Genomic DNA, 22,756 nt, shown 5'->3' with positions numbered 1-22,756 from the left:
TAACTTCCCTTCCATGACCACAAGCCCTATAAATTGCACAGGGGAATAACGCAAAAATCTGTTTTTCTCCACAGCAGAAAAGCCATGGGGGAGAACACTGAGGTCAGCTCCAGTCCCCTGCGCTTTTGGCTATTATACATGGTTAAACCAGAAAATTCCCAGATTATCTGTAAGCATGTCATGTAGCCAACAGAAGGTGCCAAATACTTCCCCATACCCTTGAAAGAAAGGTGATGTAAAAAAAAGAAAAAACAGGCTGCAACTGTGAGTCGGAGTTACATTTGCACACCATTTGAGTAAGAAAGTGTGATATGAGATCATCTAGTTCCTTTTTTAAGTCTGCTCTGGCTTCATTTTGTGTTGGGTGCAGGTTTTCCCCTCCCATCAGACAAGCACTGTTAAGTGTGCTCCACACTGACGAATACCAATTCTGCCATGGGAAACAGCACGTTAAGTTGTTAGTCCTTGTAACTTTACTTAAAATCAAGCACAATCTATGTGCCAGTCACCATAAATAAATAGAGAAGGCTCTGAGACTGGAACCATCTGTGTTCTTTAGAGGGGGAAGATGTTCTCCCGATGTATCCTACATCTTCCCATGCCCCTTTACTTTCACAACCCACTTTTATTTACGGATACGGCTGCCCAGAAGAGTATTCTGGTGCCATGCTTTGTATCGGTTTACTCAATTTTACAGCTGGGAGAGCTGAGTTATAACTTTCTTGTAGCACTTTACTGACTCCCACCATATTAGTCCGTGATTACGTTTGGATGATCAAAGACCCAACACTACCAGGGGAAGGATGAGGAAAAAAATAACGATGATGGTTAGTAGGCACCTTATTTATCTAGTGTACAGATAGTTGTTATAAAATGGTAATATGCCCATTGAAAGCTCTGATACGCCAGTCTGGGGTTCCAATATGGTATACTCAAGTATAGCAACTCAATATGAGGATTGCAGAGGCTCCCTGAGCAAATACATCTTTCAAAATGTCACCACAGTATTGGCTGTGAGTAGAGTTTGAACAGAGCAGAGACAAGTAGTGACTAAAGTCTACTTGATGGAGAAAGGCTGCCAGTAGCTCACTGTGTCTACTGCAAGTCATGTCCTCCCAGATAAGCCTGGGACTTCTAGATCGCACAGAATTTCAGAGCTGTTTCTTTCATGGGGTCTACTTGGGTTGCTCTCATCTGGCCCCCATTTCATGTTCTTGTACCTGCTCACGGCTTGCCTACTCCGTTCCTACCTGAGGACCCCAGGCAGCAGCTTGTGCTTGCTCCTCAGATCTGGAATTGCCATCCAGCATGTGGTTGTCTTCACCTGAAGCATATGTGTACATCTGCGGTGTGATAAGTGCTTGCCCCTGATCTGAGATCACAGCTATCACTATCTCCTATTGTGATGGTCCTATTTCTGCAGGAATCTACTAAGTTGGAAATTTAAAAAGATAGATATGGAAAGAGAGAGGCAGAGGTGGAAATTGCTGCTTGATAGTAGAGAAGCACTACCATGGCATCCTGCATTGCTGTTTTCCAGTCTGTTAGACTTGTGTGAGGAAGCAGAAAGCTTGTCATTCTGCGGAGCTGGCGGTTTGGTACACATCACCAACCACTTAGTCCCTTAAAATATGACATGCTGCAAATGTTCCATCTGCAGAAGTCATAACGCGATTGATTGGCAGGGCTGTTCTGAAGACGTTGAATGGAGCCAGATGAAGGTAACCCGAGATCCTCACTGTAAGGCTTTTGATTCAGAACCACATTTGATCGATGTTTACACTTGATGCGTGGTGGAAATAGGTTTGAGGGGAATGCCATAACTCTCTTCAGACTGTGCTGTTCAGCCATTGGCGTTAGGTTGTGTGGTTGAGACTTACAGTCTTCTTGCATCAGCTATGCTGGCTCTAAGTTAGCTGAAGGAGAAATCCAAGGAGAGCTTCTCTGGCATTGTTCTGTTTTAAACAATGAGCTCAAAATTATAAATATTCTTGATCATTCCCATTGTTTGATATGAAAATGACACAAGGTGCAAATGTGACACTTCTCAGTCTGTTGATGGTGGCAAAAGAATGCCACCTCTGCTTGGCATTTTGTTGGATGTCTGAGTAGCTTTATTATTTATTTTATTTTAGGAACAAAAGTAAAACATCTACAGGATAAATTTGCTGTTGCAGAAACAAAGAACAAAAAACAATTATAGCAGCTCAGAAACTGAAACAGCAGTTGTTTCTTAGTAGTGGTAGATGCTTGAGCAATACCTAGAGAACAAGTCATTAGAGCTTCTTACCTTTGTGAACTACAGTCTTCTGCCTCAGAAACGCCTGTATTCCCGACTGCTTTTCTGCCTGTTAAAACAAACAATGTGGGCATATGATTTGAGCCCTGGGACTTAAAGGATGTAAGCATGTACCTGAAATTAGGCGTGTGTATGTGTTTTGCTGAGTAAGGGTGTCCTAGTCAGGTATTTAAATTTTAAATGCACTGGGGCCTTCACTCCTAAAGTAAGCAAATTTCAACCTAGACAGCAGCGAGAGGAATAAACATTAAGCTCAAAACAAACTGTTATCAAAGTAGCTCTTCAGACTGTGTAGAATTGCACTTTAAGATGGGCAGAGCATCTTTAAAACCCTTTTGCAGTAGCTAAGAGCTTATACATTAGCTTTCATGAGAGGCATTACAGATGTCTGTGAATATTATATAAACGCTAGCCTGTTTGCAACAGTTTATAAACCTAAATATTTTATAAGAAAATACTGAACATTTAACTCGCCCTGTATTTTTTATGCAGCAATAAAAACACCATTTTTATCAAAAGATGCTGGGAAACCTGATTAATAATGTGACACTTTGTTATAAACTAGGAGGAAAGTTCACTGGTCTAGAATTAATAAGGTGTGTAATCCGTCCAGGAATTTCTACGCTGCAGGGGGAAACAGCTAACTGTGGCTTTGCTTGCTTTTGCATACAGATGCACGTAATTTGTAAGGATGTTCTCTGATATATCTTTATGTCTCTGTGGCTAAAGAGGTTTCAGTGGTTTCCAGCTGGACGTTGTTTGGAAAATGAAAATACCACGTCCACACCTGATGTGATATATGCATGGCACTCCATGCCTTTGCCAAGTGACCTTCCTGCAGGAGGCAGGAAACAGCAAGTTTTAGACCCAAACATATTCTCCCAAAACGTAGGTGCCAATTTCGAGGAGACCCAAAGCATGCTTTGAGGAAGCTACAATGAATTGATTGAAGGCAAAATTCCCAGATGAATTCCAGGAGGAATAATTCCCCCAAAGACTGAAGTACAAAAGGCCTTTGGCTGCATTCCCAAAGGCATTTCATTCCCATTTTCACACATGATAGCGTGCACGTAGGGCTAGCACTTCAAAGGGTGCACATGCCCTACTGTAGCAGACCTCAGAGGCTCACCGTCCCCTTAGCAGAATTAACTGTTCCGAGAAACCACCCAACCTGAACCCTTGGGCAGACCAGAGGTATTGCTGGACAAGGAGGAGAGCAACAGCAGACAGGGAAATTGTTTACCTTCTACAAGGGAAAGCTCTCAGCTTCAGCGTAGGAAATTTAAGGGCTGCCTTTCTTCCCCTACAGCTTGTCGGGACGCTTTGTGGTGGGGCTTTTTGGGGAGAGAGCTCATGTGTTTAAAGGGGAGGTACATTTCCAAGGTGGAGAAGCGTAAATCCATGAGCAAGTGAGATTTAGGACGTAACTCTCGTTTTCCACAGTTCGTCTTAACATTTCCAGTAGGATGCAACAGTTTTACACTCTCCAAGGAAGCAATTGTGTACTATAAGCGAAGGACCATAGGCTTCTGGGGGAATTTTAACGTAGGTGTAGTAGGTGGCCAGGGATTTTCAGAGCTATGAGGCTTAGGTAGCAGCTGAATAGAAGTTTTGAAAATCGCAACTTGAAGTACTAGTTAGGAGAAGGAAGAGTTCCAACTTCTAAGTGTTTTTAAAGCCATGCTTTGTTGTAAGGTCACAGTTTTAATTTTTTATGTCTCTCTTGCTGATAAATTTCATTATTCTGATTTTACTGATTGACTTAACTGTTGTTTTTATTGGCTAAATATCTATATAAAACTTGACCTTTAATGCAAATACTCACTTGTCTTTCAATAGAAATTTAGCTTCTAATTGTGTAGGTATTTAAAGGTTGCTTCCTTTCTATACTGGAACAGTTGCCCATGAGTGTTGTTCCGCTAGGGATAGCAATGCCTCAAGCAAAAGCCTTCATCGGCAAGTGCTATGAGCCAAGTTAGGATGACATACTGGTGGCAATGCTTGGCCCTCTCTAATTGTCACCGCTGATGAATTGAATGTGTGTAAGAGCAGGAGAAATGTTGCAGTTCTCCATGATTAGTAAACCTGAAAGGTCTGTAGATAAGGTCTTAAACCCTTTACCTTTCTCCAGAACACTGCAGTCTGTCTATGGTGTAATTCCATTTGCAAGGTTCAGTGCATATTTTTCCACTCCAAAATCTGCATAACACTTGGTCACTTAGAGCAGAAGAATTAACAACGTCTGAGATTTACATTTTGAATTATGTAGGAATCTACCTTTACTCTGTGCCCGTATAAGGCTATCCCTGAATGACCCGCCTGCACTAGGTGTGAAAGGATTATCTTCTTGTCCCCTAAAAGGAGACCACAACATTAACTAAAGGATCCAGAGTTACAGGATATTTGTACCTCTTAATTCTTCCAGGAATCATGGAACTGGCTTTGCTTAATGGAAGATCATGTGTAGTGAAGGGGAAATTCCTTTCAGGTCAGCACAGACATTGGGTCAAAAGTTTGTACGGGCCAAAAATGTTATTGCTGTTGACTAGGGCGGCCTGAAAAATGGTGGCCAAGAAAACGCATGCTCTGGAATAAATGATACAGTTGATGTGGCCAGATCTCACACTCATGTATGTCAGGATTAATTCCTCAGTGGCCTAGAGTTATTTCCACTTTACATTGGCATAGACAATGTAGAAAATAAGGTCAGCATTTGTGCCATCTGCAGAGCAAATACCAGCGCCAGCCTGAGCTGGGCATATTTTTTGTGTTTCTATGTTTTTCCTATCGCTTGAACAGGAGTATGGCTTCCTTAAAGCACAGAAATGTCAGAAAATCTATCACCAGGCTTATCCCTGTAGCTTTGGATGTTTTGCAATCAGTTCTTCCCTATAATTGTATTTCTGTATTTCTATTTTAAATAATTCAGGAAGCCATCCAGATTTCTTTGTCCAGTGAGTATATCAGGCCACCTGTAAGTCAGGAGGCTGCAAAGGGTGAGAGGGAGTTCTTTACCTCCCTACAATCCCCTACAAGATAATTTTTTTTTTTTTAGCAATGTTTATTACCTCTGTTTGACACGTTGGAAGCTGAGACACCAAAGCACTAAATGACTTGGCCAAGGTCGTACAGGAAATTTGGGATGGAGCACCAAACATATGATTGCTACTGGTTTCCAAGCCAGCTCTCAAACCACTGGACATCGTTCTTAATTTCCAGTCTTTTCTGGCACTGCTACCAACTTTCTGGGCCAGTTCCTCAACCACATTGTACCTCTTTTTTCCTTCTTTTGTAAATAAATCCAACCTCACAAGGTAACGTACCAAAGCAATCAATAGGTACGTAGTAATTTCCTCGCTGGTTTCACATCTCTTTCAGTTCACAACTTGTCCACCAACAAATTTATTCATTGCTTGGAGCGCTTTACTCAATCATTTCTATTCAAAACTATCTGTTAGCACTTTCCTAAGCCTCAGACTGAAGACCTTTGATCCACCCATTTCAAGATTAGACGGATGACAGAACCCAAACTCTAGATCCAAAAACATCCATGTTTTGGAGGTATATTCAAAGCCCAAGCCTGGATTTGGCTCTCAACATGGTTACTTTGATCCAGCTTCAGATCTGCATGCCATGTCCTGTGACATCTCTGTTTCTAGCACAAAATCTTGTGTTCCTATCTCTGCGGGAGCTCTTAGCCTCCATGAGTTCCTCAGTGCACCTTGTGTGGGAAGTGACACCTACTGATCCTCTCAAACTTAATTCGGATGGTGTTCACGTGCGATGGTTGGTTATTTATTGCTTACCTGGAGGCCTAGAGAATTTGGCATTTTGACAGAAGTAAGTGTTCAAGAAATCCCAGTGTTGCGTGTTGTTCTTGTGCTCTCCCTCTTGCCTGTTTTCCATGTGGGGCGTGCAGCTTCTTCCCGCTTCCTAAAAATCCTATCACCACCGCTCCTCCCCATTTTTTTCCTCTCCCCGCACGATGAGAACATTGTATGTTTTGTTTGTTTTTTTTTTTTCCCCCATGGATGGGAAATCAAGGGCAAACTGGGCACTGTGGTCTTTCGCACTAAGAGCACTTCGATGGCAATTCACTCTTTCCAGGGAATTATTCTAGATTTATTCACCACAGAGCATCCAACTATAACAACTCAGTAATTTTAAGGCCTAAGGAAAAAATGTAACAAGATGTTAAAGAATTTTGGTTAGGGATAATTGGGAGTTGTTTATATCCTTGTGCTGCTGATTATGTTGTCATATACCACCATTACTGGTGTCCTCGGGAACAGGATTATCTTTGCTTGGAAACAAAGCCTCCATTTTAACCACTTAAATGCTGGTTACTGTAGATGATAAATTGCGGGAAAAATACTCCCTGCTGTTACTGGATCTGTCAAATGCTCAAAAATCATAGCGGTGGGGGTTGAATAAACAGATAGATGGATAAATGAAACATTCACTGTAAGTTTTATGATAAAACTATCAGGGCACTGCAGTTTTTCTTTAGAGCATTTAGGGCAGCGTCTCCCTGCTGCGCAGCAGAATACAGCTCTCGCTCTTCCTGGGTTTGAAAATAACTTTCTGTGCATTCAGATCATACCAACCTTTCCAGGCTGTGTCTTCCTTGGGTTTTATACCCTCCAATTATTGCTGTACAAATCTGGAATTCACATCTCTGGCTCGTGGGGTTTTTTTCCTGGCTCACTGAAATGCCAGGGCTACCCATGAAGTCCAGTGGATGCTTCTTGTAATGGAAATGCGTTGTATGAGATACGGGCCTTGACAGTACTGCTTCTCCTCAGGTTCCCTGGGACAGCTGGAGCCGGTACTTCCTACTGTCCCGCTGGAAAGGATTGTAGCGAATGGGCTGGGGCTAAATGCTCTTTATAATACTTTGACAGTTAAAAAGAAGTTTAAATAGAAATTATGTTTACACTCATAAGACTTTATTACATTTTCAGGTTGGCATATGAAAGTTTTCCTGTGACAGTTTTTTGGATTTTGTTGTTTTGTTTTATTGGTGGTGGTTTTTTGTTGTTATCGTTTGGGTTTTTTTTGTTGGTTTTTTTTTTTTTTTTCCTTTTAAAGGCCCTGTCAATAATACAAATAATAAGTTCTAATGGTTTGTACCAAATTCCAACCTCTCTGAGGTTTTCAGGGTTAATTTCCCTCTGATTTCATGGGAATTGGGAAGCAGCAAGCTAGATGCACTTTGTCAAGAGAAAGCATTGTCTGCATCCAGAATTTTCATAACGTCTAATTTAAAGTGCATCTTGAATTTTTTTTGGGAAAAAAAATCTCAGTAACTGTAGAGAGGAAAATGAGCCATTTCCTTAGTTTGAACCTGCATGAATTAGTGGTAAAGAGTTGATCTCTAAAGTTGCAGTTTCTGAACCGTAAATTCTCTTCATTTCACTCTATAAAAGAACATTTTAACTTATACGGCTATTTAAGTTTAAAAGCTATTAGAGAAGTGGGTGGGGAGAGAAGAAGAAGCTTGAATCAGTAATTCAAGCTCGCAATACAATCTTCATCTGCTGCGTAGCTTGCATAGAAATCCCCTTCAATGTGGATTTTTTGTGTTTGTAGCAGTCCCACCATACAGGAAATATACAGTATATATTTCCAACATTATCCATAATTGTAGAAAAGCTTATAAGGCAACTCATTCCTTGTGTATTCCTGGTGATCGGCAATAACTGGATATTCTTAAGTATGCATTTAAAGAAGGAAAATCATAACAAGAGCTGGCAGAAACTAGTATCTGCAGTGACTTTCCAAAGGGAGTTGGAGGGAAGGTCTTTATTAAAATGGTTTTACTGCGGGAACAGCAACAGCTTTAATGGAAAACCTACCTACCTGTGGTTTCTCTTACAGCTGAATTTCAGGTTGGTTTTTTTTTATTTTTGTTTCCCTACAGATTAAAAGTGCTGGGGCTAAAATTGTGTCGATCACGTACCCCCTTGGGTGGGCAGAACAAAGTCACAGCACCCTCGGGAGAGAGATGGCGTGTGCCGAGGAGGGACCGCTTCGTGCTGTGGTCAGGGATGGAGGGACCCTGGTTCCTGCCACAGCATCCTCCCTGCTGCGCTGTGCCTCGTCGCATCCCGACGAAAGCAGAGAGGCGCTTGTGCCGCTTCAAATGTGAGGTGGGTGTTTGTCCTTCGTCACAGGGTGGAGCACAGGGAGGGAAGACTCCTTGCACAGCCTCTGATGTTCGTTCACACGCAGACACACACGGCCGTTCGCGGGCAGCAGCCTTGCTACAACACTCACCTTCACTGAAAGGGAAGAGGGATTTTAATTCTCTCTCTGCAAAATTGATAGAAAATTGTCAATGCTTTGAGAGGCTGTGCTTCACTTGGGCTGTGCAGGCCCTTCCTATACTAACTATCCCTGAACTTGAAGTACCTTGCTAAAAATAGTTCAAAGCATAACCGTGAGTTCCCTGAACTGTGATCCTACCAGTTCTGTGTTATTCGACTCACCATTCCTTTGAAAGTATTCATCCTTCCCCTCGTAAAACTTAAATCAGCTCATGCCTTGGTCCAAGAGTTGACATCATTATGATGTTACATCCTATGTAATGGTGTGAGACCTGGAAAAGCATTCACAGCACAAACCACGCGGTGAATTGAATTTGCAGTGCCTCAGCCCATGCTTGCTGTCTAATCTCCCTCCTGCCCTCCCCATTTACTTGTACTTTTAAAACCTGTGCGGTTTGTTGGAAATACCCCACGCTAACACAGCTGAGGATCTACCAAGGGTCTTTTTAATGTTCCCATTTTTCTTTCCATGACCCCATTTGTTTTACAATGTTTGTGAGAGCAAAAGTGATTGTTTTACCAAATTAAGCTAGTTTTCTTGCCAGGAACAGTGGCTAGCATCTTGTTGACAGATTTGGAAAAGATTATTCTTTCAATACATTTTGAGTGAATTTTTTAAGGGTGTCTGCCATATACTATTTCCAAACTCAGACCACATTTAACTGTTTAATATTATACAGCGACAGGGACAAATTAGCACCTTTCATTTTCCTATCAAAATTAACACATCCCAAGAAGACATTTCAAGAACTAGAGATCTCTTATTTAGAAATAAATGTAGGGAACTACTTAAATATGTTGAACTCAAAATCTTGGCTCAAATAAAGTTTGAGAGTTTTGTTATTCATTTCAGAGGCCTCAGAATTTTACCCGCTTTGCTTGTGTGTGTTTGAAGTTGCCATTTCTCCCGTGTGTCTTTTAGATGATGATTTTTTCTTTGTGATGGAAAGCTCTCTTCATTCTGCTCTGAACACCATGTCTCAGCCGTTTGCTGGAGGGCTTCCTCATGGGGCATGAGAAGGGGCGTGAGAAGGGTTTTTCGTTGGTTCCCCACCCCCTGCTCTTTCACGCATAACTCGGCCTCTGGGTTTGTTTGCTCTTCTGTCTTCCTCTGAAGCATCTGGAATTGGCCACAGCTAGAAACGGGCTAATGGGCAGGGTGCACAGATGCTTCTGGTGGTAATGAGAAGCTCCTCAAGCTCCTGGCTGGTGTGTATTGCCCCTGGTCACATTGGCAGGGTTCATTGTAATTTGCTTTATTGTTGTGCCTCTCTCTAGTGAAGGACACAGCTTCCTCCCAAGGCACTGGTGGTATTCAAAGTTTTTAGTCTTTTGTGCTAAAAGTCTGAAGTTTGTTAGAAGGTATTGGAGGTTCCTGGATGGCTTGTGTTTAGGTGGAGGTTGGAGTTGAAGTTCTGAGTTTAGCGTCATGATTGCTGTGATGGCAGGGGTGAGATGATCCAGGCAGCGCTTCTAGCTCTACATTGCCATGATGCTGGGGGATGTGATGCTGTATAAGGCCATTTTTGCTGTCACATGAAATGTCTCTTTTGATCATTTGTGCTCGTCGAAGGTGCTGTGGGATGTAGGTACATAAAGATTCATATTCTTTCTCCCAGTTTTGGTCCGTGCGGATACCTTGGGTTAACAGAAGAGAGAATACAAATCCACATCAATATGTCTGTGTATTTCACTTTTCTGTCTGAGAATATTAAGGCCAGATTCTCATTTATACTGATCCCACTTGCAATATTCTGGCAACGTAAAGATGCCTTAGCAGGAATGTAAATTAAAGCCTCTTTATACTTTTAATAGTGTTTGTAGTTTCACTTGGCTGCGGTACAGGAATGACACATGTCTATACAAACGGCATTTGCCATCCTGTCGATGGCTGCTGATATTCTTCGTGCCTCTACCCCCTAACTAACTAAACCATGAGTCTGCTGCAGTCCCAGATTTCCAGTCTTCTTAAAATGTGCTGTTTTCTTGAAACATCTAAATGAGGAATTAAGATTAAAGTAATTTTTCGGTCCTTCCTTCACCATGCAATGACGCTGTACGTGTCTGCATGAATTTCTACTAAATTCCCAGTTCTGCAATGCCCAGACAGATAATTCTTACCGTGTATGTCGCTTAAACTGGGGAGGAAGGTTCTTCACCTCAGTATCCCTTGTACAATGCAGAACACCCTTTTCTTTTTGGGTTAAGAAAAAGAAAATGTCTTGGGAGATAACCTATATTATGGGCTTTTGGAGCAAGGACCTCACATATTTTATATTTAATCATCCCAGCTCTTCCATGTTCAGGTCCGTTTTTATTTTTAACCATTAAGAACTTGTGTACCACTGCCTTATCTTTCAAATGGGAAGTATTGCCCTAGCTAATCTTACAGGGATGCTGCAAAAGTGCTGAAGAACTATCAAAAGCCCAACAGTCTAAAGAGCAAAGTAAGAGACCCGAAGTACAAGGCTTGTAGAGAAGTCACGTGTAAACTATATAGACTTTGGAAAAAATGTCAATATCAACATCTACCTAATATATTTCGGAGAAAATACTGCTTTTGTAACGTCTGAAAGCACGTTATAAGCATTTTGTTAGGTCTACAGTTGTGTTCTGACCGTAAGGTCTTGTGCTAAATTACCGCATGCTCAATAGTGCAGGGCTCAGGAAAGCCATGGAAAAAGGCCTCCAAGAAGAATCCCAAAAGGAATATTTGTTTGTTTGGGCTTTTGTTTTGTTTTTTTAAATAAATTTTAGTAAGTGATGAGTTTGAAGTGCATAGCCTTGAGACTGCCGTAGAAGAAAACGTAATGCTGTTCCCCCTCATGGAAATACGGAGCTCTCCAGTGCTTCAAGTCTCCCATTCCTTCCTTTTCAAGGTCATGAGAACTTAGTCCAAAACCTGTTTGTGGTCTAGGACTGACTGTCAGCTTGTCAGAGTCTCAGTCCCTGTTGACTTTAAATAGCGAAAATTACACATGGAGAGAATAGAAGGAAAAGAAATGTCTCTAGCAAACTAAACTGGCAGTATTTGGAGCTGCTAAGGAGACTGAGATCTTGAAATAACTTATGTAGGGGTGAAAACTTAAAGGTCTCAGTGCAGGTGAAATGGCATAAGTCTTATGAAATGCAAATATTTATAAGATTCTGTAATTTAGTAAATGGATTCTTAACAACTAAGAGATGAATAGCCTCCTTATGTGTAATAAAGAATGTGACGGCACTCTACAAACCTTCGGAGAGCATAACATACAGCGCAATAGCATTTCTGCAGAAAGGTCTTATCTCCTTTACGCTCTTAAGTCCTCCCTATGCTCTTCCTGTAGATGGTGCGAGTCTCCACTGCAACACTTTCTATCCAGACCATCATCTGAAAGTATGTTTTTCTGCATTTCTAGATTGAATGTTCTTCCTGTGTTGATAGGTGACTCTGAAGGAATTTTTTGAGTGACTGATAAGATAAAGCTACCCTTTTGGGGAGCAGCTTGCACGAGGAGCATTGTACAGTTGAATGGGGCTGTTAGAATTTAATCTGTCTGGTTCTGTCACCCAAGCTCAGTTGTCACGGGTTGTTTACTTATCACACTGCATTGCTGTTTTCTGAAGGATAAAATATTTCAAACCCAAACAAACTCATAATTCAAGAAGAAAGAAGGTCTCCACTGAGTATCAGTTGCCCTCCGTGCAGAAGAGGGGAGCCTCTCGCTAAGACAGAGGCTTCTCCCGAGCCCTCATTAGTTCATTGCTTATTGTGGTCTGGCAGTGCCCGGGCTGCCGAGCTCAAAGCCGATGACAGGGGAGATGATAAAGTGTCTGCTGAAGCTGTACATGGCTGCGGGTCACTGCCTCGAAATGTGAGAACAAAATGGGTCCGAGCGCTAATGACTTTCAGGTGTGCACGCCAGGGCCTGTCAGGGCAGTCAAGGAATTAGTGCTTGGCACAAGGCGCAGACCTCTTGGCTGCCAAGTTAAACATAAATGGGGCCTCATGTAAATAAACAAGGGCAAAGTGAGCTTTTACTCACACTAGATTGTATATCAAGCTCGTACACATGCATCGAGCCCATCGCGTACACACACACGCACGCAACAGCCCCCTCCTGGGGCAATAGGGCAAGACTGGATATTCCAGCCGCGAAAGACAGGGGTGAGGGGAGCTCCCCGGCACCATCGCTCATTTACAGGCAAATGGGACGAGCCCCTGCCTTGCTAGAAGCTGTTAAATCTGCCGGAGTATTGCTTTTTCCTTTGCTCCCTTTCTCATGCCGATGGACCAGTGCTTACCGTGTAGGATATTACCTCCCTTGCCTTGGAAATGCTCGCCCTGGTCTCTCGAGGTGAGTCCCCTTCCAGCCCACCACCTTGCCGTTTATATTCCCAGCCCGCTCCGATACACACCAAGATTGAATTTCTGCTTTGGCCTGGATTATGTTTTCCAGGCCAATATATTATGCCACCTTCACACTCCCCTCCCTGCCCCATCTGGCTTCCATCCTACCCCCATAAAGATTATTAATATAGCCTGTTTCCAAACGATTTATTAGCAGGGGCCAAACTGGTGCCATTTCCCATTTTAGTAGAGCACTGAAAATAATCCTGAGGAGTGTGCCCAGCTATAAAAATGTACTTATACTGTCATATTTGCAGTTTCAAACATGCACCACTTGATAGTCTCAAAAGTGCTGTTTAATTGGGTTTTATGGGTTCTAATTAATTATACCATGTAAAAAAATTACTTGTCCCATTACAGCTCTCTGTGGTTTACTCTGAAGAGCAATGTAATTTAGAGATAAATTGTCCTTCTCTATCCTCCTGCCCCGCTTTTCCCAGGAAGTTTCAGAAAGGTTTAATTCTCCTTTAAACCCAGGAAAGAGAAGCTGAGGGAAAGCTACGTTTTGTTCAGGGGACACAACTTTTCCCAGTACCCAGAAACAGCTTTAGATGTGACTCGGGGTGGTTCCATGTGCCTTCTGCTGAATCAGGCTGGTGAAATTGTGAATAATCCTGCAGCTTTCCAAAGCTCAGGTCTGTGGTAGCTGTGATTTTGCAGAGACTTGAACGTGTTGGCTTGAGGAGGCTCTGAGCAATCGGATCTAGTTGAAGATGTCCCTGCTCACTGCAGGGGGGTTGGACTAGATGACCTTTAAAGGCCCCTTCCAACCCAACACATTTTGTGATTCTGTGTTTGCAGCTTTATGTGGATTAATTCCCCTGATTACACAGAGGTAACAGTAAGGGAAGCTGAGCATGTGTGCAGGTTTTTTTTGGTGGATGAAGGTCTAGATTGAGATATCTCTCCGTGACACTCTGTGAAAATAGTGTGTTAAAGGATCGGGCAGCCTTTATGGCATTTTGGTGTGACGAGCAGCAGAGGAAACCTCTCCAGTTAACTTTCTATCCAGTCCTGCAGGATCATGAGGCCTGGATTATTCAAACAAATTCTGGGGCAGTCTTCTGACTTTTAAACGCTTCCTGGAACGACTTTGTGAAAAATGAGCAGCCAAGCAGGTACACTCGTGGTTGTTTAAAATATATCCTTATATTACATCCATCACTGTAATAAATTACGTCTCATGAGGCAAAGCATGAAATATAGTCAAACTGAAGTAGACAAACATTATATCTTACAGTCTATGACTTTATCTGGAAATTAGGGAGTCAGGGTATCAATTAATGAGAAAAGACAGGGCAAAGAAACCTCTTTAATTTGCCTTATATAGGTAAATGCTACTTATTTCAGAAATGTCACGTCACCCTTCAAACAATGTAAAGCTTTTGTGCATGAGAGAGACCTCCAAAATTATATTGCCCAGTCCTAGGAGGGAAATTTGGTGAAATGTCCCAGGTCAGTGCTGTTACTCTTAGCACCGAAAGGTTTCGATTGTTAACGTGACTGCACAGATGAGTGTTCACTGGATCAGCAAGTTTGTTAGTCATGCTTCACTAATTTGCTTATTTTATAAAATAAATAACCAGCATGACAGTTGCTGGAAACTTGGATCATCCTGGGTGTCCAGATCAGTCTGCTTCATGCTCTGGAGCAGGAAGAGCTGCCAAAAAAAAGGAAGGAGAAAAAAAAAGAAAAAAAAGAACGACCAGAGTCACACACATTACTCATCAATCTGAAAAGTAACAAGATTAATAGTAAGAACTCTTTTTATAAAGTAATCCTCTCCTGTAGTAAAATTAGTTAAAAGAAGTTTTAGTATGTGTATCTAGTTAGTTGTGTTAACAGTAACTAAAACCTGCAACGTTTTTATGGAATGAATTAGCAAAACAGAGGCCAAACCTGAATAAACCTGAAAATCTCCATGCAGTGTTTGGGTAAGCCCAAACAAACCTGAATATCTTGGTGTTTGTACAGTGTTTATGTTTGCTTTTACATGGCTTTTACTGGCTCAGAAAGCCATTTATGGAGAGGAGACAATGTGAAACCTGCTCTTCTCATGTGATTTTCATCATCCAGAGGTTTAAATAAGTGGGATCTGCTCTTTTCAGGCTATTCTGTCCCCATAAATTACTCCTGGAGGCATTAAAAGGGCTTGTGAAAAACACAGTCATAAATACCCAAAGCACAAATACAAATGTTGCAGACTGCTCGCACTGCTGTGGCAGCAGCTCCGTTGTTAATTTATTGAGCAAAACTGCTGGGGGACCTCAATACCTGTTTCAGTGCTGCTGTGGGGGGGACACCTCACTTTACACTGCTGCAACCGATGCTAAAAATCCCATAGGCTTTTTTAACAGTATCGTGATTGCCTGGGAGCTGACCGAGTTACTCTGATTATTCCAGAGGAGCAGAGGAATAAGGAAAATGAAGGGAGAGAAGAAATATCAGCCCTAAAAGGACCTTTCAGCTCATGTCACCTGCAGCGGCTCCCTGCCCTGGGTGGACCGTGCCTTGGGTGGGAACGGGGAGCTTGTGTAACGAAGCGAGCTCTGCCAGGTCCCTTCTCCTGACACATCCCAGACCGCAAGTATTGGCCCCTCCATCTGCGGGAGAGAAGCAGCAGGGGCACGCGTGAGTCATGGCCCTCATGACAGGGGAATTCCTCGCTGGCTGCTGGCAGCTGCGGGGCTGAGTGGTTTCCACTGCCTGAGCATTACGGAAAGAGCCGTTCTCAGCTGAGTATTTAATTCCTATTTCTCACCTCTCTTCAAAATAGAAGATCCTGACATAGGGTTTTTTTTTTTTTTTGATCGAACAGTTCTCATGCAGTTCTTCTGACTGATCCTTTGTGAACTGGGAGAAGCCCAGGTTCACAGTAAGCCCGAGGGTATCCTTCAAAGGCATCTGAGTCAAGTTAACATTTTGTGCTCTGCTCGTCCCCTTGATCAGAAAACACAGAAGAGCAAACTATCAATCCGTGAAACAGCCAAACTGTCCAGCTTTCCATTGCATTTAATGCCTGGTTGGCCCAAACCCTGGTTTCACCCCGTATCTGCCCACAAGTGCCGTTACCTGTGCTCGGAGCTGTGGGAGAGAGCTGGCTGGGCATGGCTCTGCCTGAGAGTCCCTGCATCCATATGGGATGCCATTCCTTCTTTTACAGGTTAGTGGTGGGTCCTTTAAGTTAAAAGTGTTCAGATTTGGGTCTTTTTTCACAAATGTATGAAATGAGGCATCCTTGTGGATGGGGGAGAACAGGGCTCCACTCCTCACTCTGATATGTCTAAGTGGGAGAGGCAGTAAAGGTATCTGGAAAACGAGGATACCTTCCCTGGTATCACTGCATTGAAAATAACACATAGCACATTTAATAGGTTTTTAATTACAAAATTTATATTCTACTACAGTGGTGTTTTAGAAATAACTGGTGATGTGCCTGTAACTAGGATTGCTTAGAACTTCCCAGGCTTCTTTATTTCCTTGTACCTCTGTCAAACTCTGAACATTCACATTGAAACTTCCCATGTTGGTATCAGCTCTGGTTGGTTTCTTTAGAACATTTTAAACCCAACAAAAATAAAATCTCAAGGGGAATTTGAAAGTTTGAGGCAAGGGAGGCCTAGGTGTTCTCCCGATTCAGAATGAAATGAAATTATGAAATAACTGAATTTCCTGCAGACCGGAAATTTGCGTGCTGCCTCTAGGTATTCCTTCAGCAGTGAATGTTACAAAATAGAAGTGGTCCTGATTCACACAAACAGGTATATCCTGATTCCCCGAAACAGAGAGGACACAGGCAACATGCTGAACTAAAACCTACAGGCAGATTTTGATCACCTCTAATTTCAACTTGGAAACTTTGATCGTTTGGGCTTAGTATTACATGCCAGGTACCTTTTCCAGTTTTTAGAAAATTTCAGCTGATAAGACTCAGGAATATAAATATATGTAAATTTATATTATTACACTTACAACATTTTTATCCTATATGTTACATTTATCTTATATATGTGTGTGTATATATACGGGTAATAGATAACAATATTTTTTGTATATATATAATGGAGACAGTGTTCCCCTTGAAAAGCTTATTATTTAGAAAAGGGTGTCAGGAAATCGTGAAATTAAGGCTTCCTGCGTAGCATTTATTTGGCTTCCTTTTGTACAGGTATTTGGTATAGTCTTTAATTACATGACCATGTACTATATTTAGCAGAGGACCCTGGTCTCATTCGGTTCAGAAAGTGGAGCAGCTCAGGAGATGAGTCACGGCTGGGTGGCGGAGGAAGCCTGTGTTTGATGGACTTTGCCTGTATTTGGTATGGAAGCTGGGAAAAGTGTAGTAAGAGGCAGAGGATTGAAAAGAAAATGGGGCATCTCATGGCTAAGGCATCTGAATACTGTGAAACTCTCATCCAGTCTTCCCCACCGGCTATTCATTTCATTTTGTTTTCTGTGTTCTCATTTGCAGACTACATTGTCAGTGGTATTTCTCCTGACATATGATGCTGTACAACGTTAAACATTCCGAGAAATCAGTTCCCAGACATCTCAGTTTGGGTACCCAACGTTAGCAGAATGTTTTGACCTGAATCTCTTTGTGTTTCAGTTTCCCATCTGTTAAACAGGAATAATAATATCCTCTCATCTTACGGGGTGTTGTTAAAAGAAATTAACATTGTGAAACACTCATATGCCATACTGATAAAAGCCCTAGAAGAACTCACGAGAAAAGTAGCAATTGTGTCTTCCAAGCAGGTTTTGAATACTATGTGCTAAATAAGGCCTCAAGCCACAGGATGAATAATGACGCTGTAACAAAATATTGAATATCTTATTAAGTGAGCACTGTCCATTCTGAGGTAGAATCTGGTGGAAAACAAGACATAATCCTATATTTAAAGGGTGACTCATAATGCAGATGAATAGCATTTTATGGTTTACTTTAGTTCTGACATTTCGATCGCTTGATTTTGCAAATATAAATGGTGCGTGCGCAAAAGGATACCTGTGCCTAAAAAGAAACAAAATCTGCGTTTGAAAATGCTTGTTGGTCAAAGAAATACGCAGGACCTTCGTTCTTATCTCTGTAGATGAGATGCATCTTGGTGCCTGGTGGGTTTTGGAGAGGAAGAGACATTGCAGCTTGTACTATTTGGGAAGGAGTTTTCAAGAAAATGTTCAACTGTAGGTTATTGTCTCTCCTTTGTTTTTACAAGATGAGAAAAGCTTTCCAGCTGGGAAAGCTGGTAGTGGAAATAGTTTTGAAATCAGTACATCGGTTCTTGCACACACCTGGATGGGCTCCTGCAAAATTTGCATGGGGTATTACAGTACGTTCTGTTATTAACACTTCTTCCTATGGCTTGTGGCAAAGGAAACTCCTAGGTTCTGTAGCAATCAAGTACATAGCTTTCACAGAGCTAGACAGACTACTTATTAAAGATAAAAGAACATTTTGGCACAAAACCAAATGGGTATTAATTGGTGATGAATAAATTCAGTCTGGAAAATAAATGAAGTTTTTTAGCCAGCACAGAAACAGGATTCTTGAGAGGCTTCCCAGCGAGAAGCAGCATGGAGCCTCCAAGTTCCCTCACATGGTGTCTGATGAAAATAAAGAAGGGGATTGCAGATCTGAATATGTATATAAGAGCAGGTTGGGCTCAAGAACCTAGGAAGTTGGTTTCTAGTCCCATATCTGCCATTTCCTATTCCTAAAAACAGCCCTCACAACGTTGACTTTTACCTTCCCTGCTTCACGCATGGAAAAACTGACTCCTAGAGGGATGAAAGGAGAAATCCAATCTCCTCAACTTCATTAATTGAGGACTCATGAGCAGAGCAAGGAATTGGGCATCTTTCCAAATGAGACAGACCCTAGTTATGAAAGAGGAAAGCACTCTGCCTCCTTGTGCCCCTCCACAAACCCTCCCCTGCCCTCTGAAGGATGAAGAGCATCCGTGGAACTGGGGTCTAGCATGACGCAGTGCTAGGGTGCTGTCTGTACCCCCGGTGTTTATTCTCCTCCTCCTTATTCTCTGCTGTTTGCAAAGGGCTGTGTTGGCTTTGCTGATAAAGGACCCTTTGCAAACACAAAGAAGCGAGGAACAATTCCAGGCCACTTTGGGAACAAAACCTAGCTGCCCCTGCACCTTGTGAGTGGTGTAAAGCGTGTCTGATTGCTTAGCCATCAGCAGGAGGCAGCTTAGGGTGAACTATTCCTGCTGGTTTGCCACTATTAAGATCCAGCAGTACCTTGATGTTTCCTCACTGGCAATAATTTGCAGGATTAAATACTTCAAGCCACTCTAAAATTAGTTCCAGGAGGCATTTTGTGCTTTCATTTCAGAGCTCTCATGAGCCTTTCCTACTTTGTAAGTCTGCTACAGCTAATTACCTGATGGTTACAGTGCTCTAGAAGCTTTCAGAGATCTGTCTTTTCCACTGGTCTAAAGACCCAGGTGGGGTTACAGTGTAGAACTTGTACCAGGAGTGTTTGCCAAACACTGTAATTAGCTCCGACAGCTTTGTGAGATGGGCAAATAAACCACTGCAGACAAAATTACCTTTGTCCAATGTCTCCATCCAAGATTAAAAGAAAACTTATTTTTGAGCCTTTAAAAACGACTCAGAAACCCATTGAAAGAAATGCCTTTATGTACTGAGCCCTCTACATCTGTCCGATCCATTAGAGAAGCTGCAGAATCACAGCAGATGTTTTCAACAGGACTTGCCTTCAGTGCTGTAGTTTAAGAGTTTGCAGGGAATATTTTGTGTTTTATGAGAACACCTGTAGTGTGTGGTACTATTGTCTAGGCAGACACATAGCTATCAGAGCCAGAAGTAGAACAATTTTGGGAGAAGTGAGAAATCTTATCACATCAGCAAAAAAGCACAGCTTGAAGAAGATTGTGGGCCCTTGGTCTGCAGAAATCCACTGGCAGCGTTATCCCCCTCTTGAAGATAAGAGTTCAGTCTGCTTGGTGGTTTTGGCCACCTTTATTGGCCCGTGCTGGCTATGGCCATGCCATGATCCTTTCTGTTTTCTTCCCACCCTTTCCTGGCCCCTTTGAGATGATTCACTTTCTGCACATATCCATGTGTCATTTATAAAAAGTCTTACTCTCCTGACCACAGCAGAAATCCAGAGGGGTTTGTTTCCTTACTTGTGATTTCACAGGCTGATTTTATTTTTTTTTCACCTGGCACCATGCCCAAAAGAAATGATCTTTCTCTCATACTTCCCAGGGTCATCACTGCTGTTAGCATCTTTTGAAACCTGCTTGCTCATTGCGTCTGAGGCATGGAGGCAGGCACAGCTTCATCCCCCAGTTCCCAGCCTTATTTTTTTGGGTTCAGTGTTCATGTTGTTAATCCCATGGCAATTTGAAACCCATTGTATGCATCCCAGTCACAAATATTTTTACTCTTTGAGCCATCACTGAGCAAATTAGAATTATTCCCTCACTCTGAATAAAAGATGTCCATCACCTTCAGTTAGATATTCAGTGAAGCTGCCAGCCACTATTGTTCAGTGTTTCTTCTAGAAAAAGAAGCCATTGCCGTGAACCTCCAGCACAGCGTCACAGCATCTGAAGTCAGGTTTTTCAAATATAGTGACCTACCATGAAACTTCTAAGCTCTAAATACCGAGACCTTGATTCCGGTCCGGTAGCAGTACGTAGTCGCTTCAGCGTGATTTTCAGTGTTTACACTTGGGTAGAGTGTTTGAAAACTGTGTTCTAAGGCTGAGATCGAGCTTCCTTTGAAGTCAATGGGAGTTTCAGCCTCGACTTCTACAGCAGAAGGGTTGGGCTCTTTGTTCTTTTGTCTAGTGCAATTTGTGAGTAATTGCTACGATCCAAGTGATGGGCTGGATTTTCGAGCTTGTTTCCAAACTGTGCTCCTTCTGAGACCAGACTCCTCTTCTGCCTCTCCCAAAACAAAATGCCGAAGGAGCATGGATAGAGGAAATCCGTTCAAACTGAGTAAACAGCTCGTGAGGGTAGGCCAGCAGGATTCATTCATGCTCATTCAGCCTAGGCTGGCTGGTTTGATTCCAGTTGGAGCACTCTCTTCATTACAGGCCCCCTGGGGAATGTTAATCTGTACAGTATAAACATTTATAAACATCTACTAAATCATTACACTTCAGCTGCCCCATAAACACTCCTGAATGCTTTCCTTAGGCAGCATTGGTTGGGTAACGTGTGGCTTTTTGGAATGAGTTTATGGGTGTTTGGCACTGGTAGAAATATGGGGAGAGGGCACGGGAGGTTAAATAACATTGTTTAAGCTCCATGACTTACTTAGGGTAAAGACAGAAGCTGTTTGTGAAGGATTAAAATGGGTCTAGCTGGTAGATGTTGAGGAAAAGCCCAGATTGTAGAGGGGCTAAGACAGGCTTCCAGCTTTATATACTGTTTTTTTAGTGGTACCGTTGCCATGAGCATCACAAAATGCACTTACTACTAGTCCACTTGATGTTTCGTTATTTATCTATGACTGCAACACTGTCTGCCTCTGAAAGAACTGCCTGATGCAAGGCAAAAAATGTAGACGTAACTTCTGAAAACTGAGCCAGAACCAACGTAACCCACGGAACTGTAATCAGCTGGGCCACAGGTCCAGGGCTTCCTTGTATGCGCTTACGGGACATGCGAGTATGTATATATGGGCAAAAATAAGTATGCTTATGAACCAAAATGAGCATATATATATATATTTGCATCTGTGAAGTGTAAAAACAGCAGTCAGATTTGAATTCACACCTAGCAAAGCAAAACTGGTGCTTTGTAAAGCTGAACAACTCGATTCTGGATGGAATCTGTCCCCTCGCCCGAAGGTGCAGGCATGAATGAACGCTACCAGGACTGCGCTCATAGTAACTCCTACCCAGCTCTAGAAGATGTATGTGAATATAGAAGTAGTTAAGTAAAAAACAAAGAAAGAAACAAACCCTCATGACTTAGTCTCACATGGGTAAAGGATAGTTCCCTCAATTACTAATATTTTTGTTTGTTTGCAGGTGTTCTGACAAGCTGGGAACTGATAGAGGTAACAATAATTACCGCAAGGCGTGTGTATGAGTAATGTAACCTGAGAAGAAGTTAAACATGTTGTATGTGAGAGAGATATGTTTACTGACAGTCTGATGAATAGATAACAACTTGATTTCTAAAAAGCGTCTTAGGAAAAATTATTTAATTTGCTATAATTATATCGTATCCTACACTTGAGCGAATATGCGTGTTTATATAAATCTGTTTTACTTGCACATATCACAGGTATGTGGCGGGACATAATGTCTCATTCTTCAGAAGCCACTAACGAGAGTCTCCTTTTCCGTCTCCTCTTTCTTGTATTCATAGCACACGGCCACTGCCTTCCAGCCATGACCCACACCTATTTGTGAAATGAGGGCAGAGAAAGCAGATTTTTTTCCTACGTGAATTTGGATGCCCAATACAGGCAAGCCAGAGGGCAGGAATCCTCCCTGACCAACTCTGAGCCATGGCTGCAGCTCTCCTGGCCAGGCCTCTCGACCTGCTGCTGCCAAATTAACAGCTGGAGTGAGAATTTGCGAATGGAACAGCTCCACAACCCTTTGCAGAACCTCAAGGCCGTGGGCTGCAGGGTCTCCAGACCATGATCCCGTCTGCCCGGCCCTGCTTGGACACCAGCACCAGGCTGAAAGGCCCGTCCTGATGTGCCGCGGCCCTTGGTAGCTTGCAA

At 42.4% G+C, this 22,756-nt stretch overlaps 1 long non-coding RNA gene across 3 annotated transcripts in view; it reads left to right on the top strand.

Annotated features, from left to right (window-relative positions):
- The window catches only part of LOC141750245 (uncharacterized), a 215,827-nt gene that overhangs the window by 137,180 nt on the left and 55,891 nt on the right, over nucleotides 1-22,756 (top strand). For all 3 annotated transcript variants that reach the window (XR_012589616.1, XR_012589615.1, XR_012589617.1), the window contains one exon: nucleotides 8,223-8,451. This is a non-coding gene — a long non-coding RNA (uncharacterized LOC141750245). The remainder of the gene's footprint in view (nucleotides 1-8,222; nucleotides 8,452-22,756) is intronic.

Source organism: Larus michahellis, chromosome 12 (genome assembly GCF_964199755.1).
Source record: "Larus michahellis chromosome 12, bLarMic1.1, whole genome shotgun sequence".
NCBI lineage: Eukaryota > Metazoa > Chordata > Aves > Charadriiformes > Laridae > Larus > Larus michahellis.
Note: the sequence above shows the minus strand (reverse complement) of the source record. Positions and strands in the feature narration are given on the sequence as shown.